Source organism: Mastomys coucha, unplaced genomic scaffold, assembly GCF_008632895.1.
Source record: "Mastomys coucha isolate ucsf_1 unplaced genomic scaffold, UCSF_Mcou_1 pScaffold16, whole genome shotgun sequence".
Lineage (NCBI taxonomy): Eukaryota > Metazoa > Chordata > Mammalia > Rodentia > Muridae > Mastomys > Mastomys coucha.
In genome coordinates this window covers 58,458,099-58,469,171 of record NW_022196898.1, presented here as the reverse complement: position 1 = coordinate 58,469,171, position 11,073 = coordinate 58,458,099, and positions in this window count along the sequence as shown.

Here is an 11,073-nt window from a genome sequence, read left to right as displayed (position 1 = left end):
AAAGCTTTGCTGCCTTCATGAGTCAGTTATTTTCCACCACTTATGCTTCATTGATCCTCTTAAACAGTTGCTTCATCAATTCCATGTTCATCCAAATAGGGACAAGGTTGCCAAAGAGGCCGGTCTAGCCAGGAGCTTTGGGTTTCCCTGTGGTAGCAGATGAATCTTCAAGTCAGCTTCAAAGGAGCAACCCTTCTACCCCACTTCAATGTATCAGTCAAATACCTATTCCCAGAAAATTAGTCTTCACACACACACACCTTATACACTCAGGTCTGAAGTGTCTATCATGGGAAAGTTGACTGGTTGACAGATGACACACGCCTTTGAGCTCGATCTGAGGAATAAAGTATTTGCTATAAAGCAAAAGAGACTATTTTCTGGAAGGGGATAAGAATTTTAAGAACAATAAAACCATTGGCAAACCTGATGGCTCTGAGGAAAACATTTTCAGAATTGAGCTACCATGTCAGCAAGCAAAGCTGGACAGGAATGAAGATGTTAACCCATGCCTGTGGCCACCATCCTAGCCTCCCTGTAATTATAGAGGGGTCAGCCTTCCTCTAGAAATCATTGGTATGATTTTTTTAGAGGTTTATGACTCAACTGTAAAAAAGAATCACTCCAGGCTGAAAACTGGCACAAGGCAGTGGAACTTGAGAACATGCTTTTTATAGAACAAAATCATTTCGGCTTTTTTAAGATTAGAGAAACTTTTTTTTTTCACTTTCATGCTCACAATGAAAATAAATCTGCTTTATATATACAAATTTTCTATGAATATATTGAGTTTCAATAATCTCTGATGTTTAAAGCTCTAAAGTATTATTTTTATATTCCCCTCTGCTTTTGAATAGATGCTTTTGATGCGACAAGCATGGGGGGGGGCTCTGGTAAGTTTGGGCTCGAATCAGCCACAAGAGGACCTCTTTCCTTTCATTTCTTTCTTTCTTCTTGTTTTTCTATGTTTCATCCTTCCTTTCTTCTTTTCTTCCTCCCTTTCTTTCTTCCTTTTTTTTTAAACTAGAGGGGGGTTTAACTAGGGGTTATATCCCCAGTGCTAGCTGGGTTTTACTTTGTTTCTTTGTTGTTTGTTTATCCAATAATGAGGTCTCACTAAGTTGTTTGTGCTGGCAGTCCATTCACTGTATAACCAGGCCAGTGATCCTCCTGCCTCAGCCTCAGAAGTGCTGGTACTGCAGATGGGATTGCATTATGTAACACTAGGCCCAACCTTCTTTTCCCCCAAAATTGCTTTGTACCTTCCTAATATATTAAAGCTTGCTTATTATTCTTTAAGTTTGTCAGGAATTCTTTCAGAGGAAGAGTGACATCTATAGTAATTAAGAGAATTGGTCTTAGCGTGTACAGAAGAGTATGTGTACAAGAGAATGTAGTAGTTGCTGCTAAAGCGGATGCCAAGAGTCTGTTTAGCCATCCTGAGCAGTAGTGAGCATTTACCCTTGGGTGTCAAGGTCCTGAAGCAATGAGATCAGGGAAATAGGTGGATTTCTAGGGAATACAAACTATTTCTTACTTTAGTTTATTTAAAACCTCATTTAAACCATATTTTACTAAATGACATTTGCTTTATATGATTTGTCATTTAAGAAGACCATAAAACGGGGACCAGAGAGATGTCTCAGGGTAATGACATTCACTACAGAAGCCTGACAACTTGGATTCTATCCCGGGAACCCATATGAGAAGGAAGGAATTAACTCCAAAATTAGTCTTCTGACCTCTTCATAGGTGCATTGGCACACACAAGCTTCTGCTCTCACGCTCACACACACACACAAACACACACACACACACAAACACACACACACAGAGCTCCGCAACCACCACCATCATCGTATAATAATAATAGCAATAGTAATAACAATAGTGATAATGCATTTTAAAGACCTTAAAATATATGGGAACGGCATTTACAGACTCAATATATCCAAACTAATTCCATGTCTGATAAATTCTACATCTTTCTTTATCAAGCAGCCTGCATAGTATTTGACTTCCATTGGCAAGATTGAACTCAGTGCCTTATGCATGTGAGTCATCAATGGGAGGAGAGGCCCTTGGTCCTGTGAAGGTTCTATGCCCCAGTGTAGGGGAATGCCAGGGCCAGTAAGCAGGAGGAGGTGGGATGGTGAGTAGAGGGAGTGGGGAGGGAACAGGAGATTATTTTAGTTTTTGGTTTTTTAATTTTTATTACTTATTTTATTTCCTTTTTCTTTTTCTTTTTTTTCTTTTTCTTTCTTTCTTTCTTTCTTTCTTTCTTTTTTTTTTTGGAGGAGGGAAAAGGAGATATTGTAAATAAGAAAACATCTAATAAAAAACAAGAAAAAAACCAGAAAAACAAACAAACAAAAACAAAAAACAAACAAACAAAAGAATCCTATTTTAATTCACTAATTTAAGATAAGCAAAAATGTAAAGGGCATAATATGGGAATTATTAAGAGAAAAACATCTTTTTTTTCCCATAAGGATAATTTTTTCTTTTCTTTTTTTGTTCTTTTTTTTTAAAGTTTGTTTGTTTGTTTATTTTAAACTCCAGATTTTATCCCCCTCCCTGTTCACCCTCCAACTGATCCACATCCCATACCTCCTCCCCACACCTCTGTTTTTATAAGGATGTCCCCAACCCCAACCCCTACCTCCACCCCATCATACCTCTAAAATTCTTGGGGCCTCCAGTCTCTTGAGGGTTAAGTGCATCTTCTCTGACAAAACTCAGACCCAGCAGTCCTCTGCTGTATATGTATTGGGGGTCTCATGTCAGCTGGTGTATGCTGGCTGGTTGGTGTTCCAGTATCTGAGAGATCTCGGTAGTCCAGATTAATTGAGACTGCTGGTCCTCCTCAAGGGCTACCCTCCTCCTCAACTTCTTCTAGCTTTCTCCTAATTCAACCACAGGGGTCAGCAGCTTCTGTCCATTAGTTGGGTGCAAATATCTGCATTTGACTCTTTCAGCTGCTTGTTGAGTCTTTCAGAGGGCAGTCATGATAGGTTCCTTTTTGTGAGCCCTCCATAGCCTCAGTAACAGTGTCAGGCCTTGGCCCTCTCTTTGAGCTGGATACCTCTTTGGCCTTGTCGATGAACCTTCTTTTCCTCAGTCTCCTCTCCATTTCCATACATGCAGTTCTTTCAGACAGGAACAATTATGGGTGAGCTTTTTGACTGTGGGATGGCAACCTCATCCCTTACTTGATGCCCTGTCTTTCTTTTGGAGGTAGGCGCTACAAGTTCCCTCTCCCCAATGTAGAGCATTTCATCTAAGGTCCCTCTCTTTGATATCTGAGAGTCTCTCACCTCCCAGGTCTCTGGAACATTATGGAGGGTCCCCCAACCTCCTACCTCCCGAGGTTGCATGTTTCCATTCTTTCTGCTGGCCCTCAGGGTTTTCAGTTCTTTTCCCCACCCATGTTCCCCTTTCTGCCCACCATTCCCTTTCTCTCCCAGGTCCCTCCCTCTCCCTTGTGATTGATTTCTTCTCCCTCCCAAGTGGGACTGAAGCATCCTCACTTGGGCCCTTCAACTTGTTGGCCTTTTTTGAGTTCTGTAGACTGTATCTTGGGAATTCTATACTTTTTTTTTCTAATACCCACACATTAATGAGTACATACCATGCATATCATTTTGAGTCTGAGTTACCTCACTCGGGATGATATTTTCTAGTTCCAATCATTTGCCTACAAAACTTAGGATGTCCTCATTCTTAATAGTTGAGTAGTATTCCATTGTGTAAATGAACCACATTTTCTGTATCCATTCTTTTGTCATGGTACATCTGGGTTGTCTCCAGCTTCTGGCTATAAAAAACAAGGGGGGCTGGTGAGATGGCTCAGCGGGTAAGAGCACTGACTGCTCTTCCAAAGGTCCTGAGTTCGGATCCCAGCAATGATATAGTGGCTCACAACCACCCGTAATGAGATCTGACGCCCTCTTCTGGTGCGTCTGAAGACAGTTACAGTGAATTAGGTGGAAGCCAGCAGGGCCATCCTGAGTTCCATTCCCAGCAGCCACATGATGACTCACGGCCATCTGTACAGCTACAGTGTATTCATACAAATAAAATTAATACATCTTTTAAAAAAACATAAAACAAGGCTGCTATGAACATAATGGAACATGTGCCCCTGTGGCATGGTGGGGCATCTTTTGGGTATGTTATCAATAGTGGTATTGCTGGGTCTTCAGGTATATCTAGTTCCAATTTTCTGAGGAGCCTCCAGATTGACATCCAGAGTGGTTGTACCAGTTTGCATTCCTATCAGCAATCAGGGACAAGACAAGGATGCCCACTCTCCCCGTATCTATTCAATATAGTACTCAAAGTGCTAGCTAGAACAATAAGACAACAAAAAGTGATCAAGTGGATACAAATTGGCAAAGAAGAAATAAAGGTATCACTATTTGCAGATGATATGATAGTATACAAAAGTGATACTATGTCTCTCTTCTAGAGAACTTCTCCAGCTTATAAACAGCTTCAGCAAAGTAACCAGATATAAAATTAACTCAAATAAATAAGTAGCCTTCATTTATACAAATGATAAACAGAATGATAAAGAAATTAGGGAAATACTCCTTCACAATAGCTACAAATAATAAAAAATATCTTGGGGTAACTCTAACCAAACAAGTCAAAGATCTGTATGACAAGAACTTCAAGTCTCTCAAGAAAGCAATCAAAGAAGGTCTCAGAAAATGGAAAAGATCCCCTATGCTCATGGATTAGCAGAATTAACATAGTAAAAATGGCCATCCTACCAAAGGCAACCTCCAGATTCAATGCAATCTCCTTCAAAATCCCAACACAATTCTTCAAAGACATGGAAAGAGCAATTCTCAAATTCATCTAGAAAGGCTAAAAACCCCTAATGGTGAAAACAATACTTAACAATAAAAGAATGGCTGGGTGAATCACCATCCCTGACCTCAAGTGTTACTACAGAGCAATTGTGATAAAAACTGCATGGTATTGGTACAGAGACAGACACATTGATCAATGGAATGGAATTGAAGACCCAGAAATAAAACCACATACTTACGGGTACTTGATCTTCAACAAAGTAGCCAAACATATACAATTGAAAAGAGAAATCATCTACAATAAATGGTGCTGGTCTAACAGGTTGTCCGTATGTAGAAAAATGAAAATAGACCCATATTTTTCAACTTGCACAAAGCTCAAGTCCAAGTGGATCAAGGGCCTCAACATAAAACCTAATACACTGAATCTAATAGAAGAGGAAGTGGGAAAGAGCCTTGTACTCATTGGTGCAAGAGGAAATTTCCTAAACAGAACTCCAATGATTCATGCTCTAAGATCAAGAATAGATAAATGGGGCCTCATGAAACTGGAAAGCTTCTGTAAGGCAAAAGACATAGCCAACAAGACAAATCGGCAACCTACAGATTGGAAAAAAATCTTCACTAACTCCGCATCTGATAGAAGGCTAATATCCAAAATATATAAAGAACTCAAGAAGTTAACTACCAAAAAACCAAACAACCCAATCAAAAAATGGAGTATAGAACTAAACTGAGAACTCACAACAAAGGAATCTCAAATGGCTAAGAAACACCTAAAGAAATGTTCAAAGTCCTTAGTGATCAGAGAAATGCAGATCAAAACAACCCTGAGAGTCCACCTTCCACCAATCAGAATGGCTAAGATCAAAACCTCAGGTGACCAGCACCTGTTGATGAGGATGTGGAGAAATAAAAGCATCTTGTTTTTAAAAAGAAATGGATCAGAAAAAGCAAAGTCACTATTTAATCAGCATCTTTAGAAGCCAAGCACCTTTGTAAGCAATTCATGTTCATGTCCTAAAGTTGAGAGAAGGAAAAAAAAATTCCGTTGAATCTAATACCCCAAGAAGCTGTATTACGTAAAAGATGGGTAAAGGAAAACGTCCTATTTTAAAGTTAAACTCACTATTACCTCTAGAAAATACTCTTGCCAATTTTGTGAGTTCGAAGATGTGTGCACAATATCCACATGCAGGGGGCCTCAAACTTCCCTCCTAGGAAAGTATATGAGGAAGATGAGCCACTTGCTGAGTCGAGCAAGCCATAACTTTGCAGTCATTTATAACCCCCAATGAGTTTGGCCTCAATGAAGGAAAAGTGCTCTCACAGCTGGCTGTTTGTTAAAGCCCAGCATCTTCAAATGGCAGGGTTCCATCTGGTTGCCTATTAAAAAAAGAAAAAAAAGAAAAAAGAAAAACTTATTCTCCCAAGAAAAGAATGGAATATTCCAGGTGATCAGAAAGCTAGAAGACACTTAAGGAGATTTGACTTGTGTTACAGCAGGCAAGAAAAATGTTTCCAGTGACCCAATTTAAGAGACTATAACCTTGCTGGGCACAGAGAAGACACAGCAGCCTGTAGGACAGGAGGAGTTCTGTGATCAGAGGTGAAGCAATTCAGTGTGACATGGCTCTGACTTTGAGGCCAAGACCACCCACGGAGCCTGCCTGGCAGCCTGGACTTAGAATCCTTGCTCAAAGGACATTGCACTGGAAATCAGAGCACACAAAGTACTGATTGGCTGCTGGGAGTTTTAGCCTCATCAGCACACCCAGGAAGGAACATCATCAACTCACCCAACTCTAAATGCAACGGGCAGGGACAGAAAGTGAATGTACTTAGTAAAAAGTCCTTCCTCATGAAAGGCTTTTGAATACAAGAATATAGTTCTTAGGATTAGACCTTGGCCTGTCTTTGTTGGGTATTTTTGATGCATTCACATGGATTTATCAGTGAATGGGCAGGCTCTGTGATTTCCTTTTAATATTATATTGCTAAGATATAAAAGTTCTCAGCCACAGGCTGGGGTTTGAGTACTTTCTGAATTCAGTTCACTCTAAACATTTTGCAAAATAACAACAACAAAACAAAACCAAACAAACAAAAATAAATAAAACGGAGGCATACATCTGGTCTCCATGCATTGGAGATACCCATCATCCTTGAATTTCCAGGCTTTTCAAGGACAATGGTTTGTTTTTTGTTTTTTGTTTTTTGTTTTTTGTTTTTTGTTCTTTTAAATGTGAAGAATAGGTAGGATATTACAAACATCATTTTAGGTCTTTTACTTATGAAAAACTCTAAATTAGAGTTCATGATTTATTATTTGATGTTTATAACATAAAGAAAGTTATAGATGGGTCCTTAAGAGATACTGAACTACTTGTGAGTCACAACAAGAAGAAAGCCATTTCATTGTGTAAACCTGGAACGGCTCAGTCCACTCTTCTGGAAAGATCTGCCTAGATTCTTTAGCTGTCTACTAACTAAACTGCCCTAAGCCTAACCCTCCTCCCTGTTTGCATTCAGCATCTTGGAAGCAAGTGGATGAATGTGCAGGTATAAACACAATGCTTCCCTCCACCTTCCTAATATGTGCATTGCTCATTTCTAGACTGAGCTTTGAAACTGCAAACCTCTTCTCCATCAAAAATAACACAAAACCTTTGATTACTCTGACGTATGGCAAAGAACTCAGATCCAACAAAGTTCTGGTTTTTTATTCCTTAGATCTATTTATCTTATTTTATATGTATGACTGCTTTGCCTGCATGTATGAAGTGTACCACATGTGTGACTACTGCCCCGGTAGCAAAAAGAGGCTCAGATCTCCAGGAACTGGAATTGTGGGTGGTTGCGAGTCACCATTTGAGTACTGGAAGTTGAACCAAGTCCCCTGCAAAAGCAACAAGTACTGTGAATCGCTGAACTATCTCTCTGCTCCCTCTAACCTTTATGGTAGTTTATTCTGACAGTCCTTATTAAAAAGTTCTGTTCCAGGTATGACCTTTTAAAAGACCATTAAGTAAATGACAGTGTAGCTTAGGTTTACCCTTTGTGTCTCTTTAGTAGGACTTATGATTAAAGTTGTTATACAACTGTGTAATTGTGCCTAATATTAACTGTACCTGAGAGTTATCTTTCCAACTACCCTATAAGCTGACTAGGAAAAAGAACTTGATCTAGTATCTTTCTGTGGCACAGTGCTGAGAAGGTAGTAATGTTCACCACTGATGATCAGTGGCAATGTAAGTTAGTACTACCCACATGAGATATCTGATTTACAGATCAACTAGGGAATCATGTCTATTGGCCTTCTTCACCTACAAAAATCAATAACCCTGGGAGGTAGATTCTCATCCTTATAAACAGAGTACTCTCTTAAGGTTGTCTAATTCCTAACTCTGTGTCAGTGCACCTCACTCCTTGTTCCTATAGAAGATAATTTCTGTGATAGAATGTGCACATCTCTTTCAGATCCCTCATTTGAGTTGTTTCAATCACAAGTTACTATGTTACTTATGGTTTCATGGCTTGCCTTCCTTCTTGCTAAAATACCTTTTTTATACATTAGCTAGAGTACCTTTAAAGGATAAAGGAACTTGGCTATGCTAGTCTCCTGATATGACTCCCTCAGGTATGCTAATACACTTAGAATAAAGTCCTTCTTCTTTGCATTGGCTAGCAAGAGCTTCTGTGCTATGCTGACAAATTTTCTCATCTGTCCAAGTCAGATCATCTTTTGACTAATTCATATTCCCACACTGGAAAGTTATTCATTCAATATATATATTAATGGAAATTGATGTTGGGCTTTGGGAGTCCACTAGGATTAGATAGTGTCTAGACTCAGATGAATGTGGAGACTTTATTAGGAAGTCAGGTCAGAATTAGCAAATGTGCTTTATCTCTCTGTGAGATAGCCTCCATGCTATGATGTAGCAAGAAGGCTAGACACTGGTGGTAACCTCTTAGACTTTCTATCATCACAACTGTGAAATTAATTAACTCCTTTATGAATTACCCAGTCTTTGGTGTTTAGTTATAACAGCAGGAAGTGAACTAAGACATAAGCTGTAGCCTGACTATAACTTCCTTAGGAAAGCCATCTCTAAAATTTCAGAGAAGAGAGATCCTATGGTTGTAAAGCTAAAAAAAAAAAAAAAAAAAAAAAAAAAAAAAAAAAAAAAAAAAAAAATCAATTTTCATAAGTGTGTAATTAAATATCATTGTTAATCTGGTATGTAAGTAATATCATTTTATGTATTTTCTGTGAGTTTTCTTAAACATTAATGTAAATATAAGCACTGTAAGATAAGTATCTCATGGGTATGGTTTATTTTATGGAAATATTGCCCAAAGATAAGACATTCTTTTTTATGCTATTTACACTATATTACAGATTTTACATAGTGAATTGAAAGTGTAATCAAGTGTTATTAAAGAGCAAACAGAGAAGCTGGTATATGCTGAATACACAGGCACCTCTTCCAGGCAGAGCAAAGAAGAAAGAGAAAAACCCCTCATCCAGGAGCTGATTAAGCCAGGATCCAAAACAAAAGTTGAAGCAAAATCAGGCATCAGCTGGAACATGAGATCTCATCGCAGGTCAGAGGTATGTGAAAGCTGCATCTAGAAATACATCTACCCCACAGCTCCTTGTTCTACCTCCTCTCGTGCTCAACCCCATTATCTGATTATCCTCAAAGACCTTATCATCATCCTCAAATACAAAATATTTGCTTATGATCTATCCCCTTTAGAACAAGGACTTCACTGGTCTTGCAGGCTACTGTATCTGAGCTTCTAGAATTGTGTTTAGCACCTAGAAAGGAATTCATAAATAACCTTAAAATACATTTGGAAGGGTCTTAAAGCAATAAAAACAAGGCTCAGAAAGAATAAAATAAGACTGTGATTTAAGGGATATGAAGTGATCTAAGGGATGTGATATGAAGGAAGAAAATAGAAGGAGCTATCTGAGCTTGAAGTCTGAGGTAGATAAGCAGAGAGCAGAACCAGAAAATATGTTAAGGAAATTGCACTGCACCCAAAAGTTACTAAGTTCAAGCACCTCTGTTAAGTGATTTTAAAGTACCACTCAAGCTAACGTGTAGATCAGATATTGAGTGTAGCTGGGAGACAGGTGGTCATTATTCTGATGTTTCACAGCCATACATGGGAGAAATGACATGTTAGACCAAGGTGAAGGCCTTGGCAATAGGGAAGACCAATTTACAAACACGGAGGTGACAGAATTGAGCTGATGGAATGGGCTAATGACATACAGCAGGAAAGAAGAGGAAAAACTACATACTAGCTCTTCATGGGCCCTAGGTGAGTGATAGAGTTGTTACCCAAGCAGCCAAGTCACTGGGAGACAAGAAGTTTCAGTGCAGAAGTGACAGTTTAGTTTAAGTACATGAATTGCAGTAAAATCTGAATAAGTCTAGGGACAGCCAGTATCGTTATCCAAAGATAAGAGTAAAAATGTTTATTTGGGAATTATTTCCACAAGGTTTTGAACATCTCCAGATCTTAGTTTTCACATCCAAAAGTTACCTTTATAAAAGTATATGTATAGAATTTCTTTTTGGAAGATGATGTGGAAAAGCAACAAAATTCATTAACATAACCTGCATAGACAGTGCCTTTAATAAAATGTTAGCTGTCACCAGCTCTTATACTAAACATTTTAACATTCATTAAGGCTACCAAACCCATGGGATTTTGTTAAAGAGTCGATAGATCACTCAAAGTCAACACACTCACAGGTTAAACTACTGCCATCTGCATCTAAATTCAGATTTATGAGGATTCTATTTTTAAGCTACTGCCTTTCATTGCTACAGCAAGTACTGACACCATTTCTTACATATCAAGTCTATGTCATATTTTTCCATTGTTCATTACTTCTGGTTTATTTTTTTTTTATTTTTTTTTATTTTCCTGTCAATTTTTAATGTAATCATTCTGGGTTTTGACCCTTAGCAGTTTATTATTTATTTTCTATGTCCTCCCTTCTCTTTTTTTTTTTCTTTTAGATATTTTCTTTATTTATATGTAAATTTCTCCATTACCAGTTTCCCCTCCAAAAAACAAAGAAACAAACAAAAACAACAAAAACAAACCCCTGTTGCCTCCCACTTCCCCATGCCTGCCACCTAGCCCTCTCCCACTTTTTGGCTCTGGCATTCCCCTACACTGGGGCACAGAACCTTCACAGGGCCGAGGTCCTCTCCTCCTATTG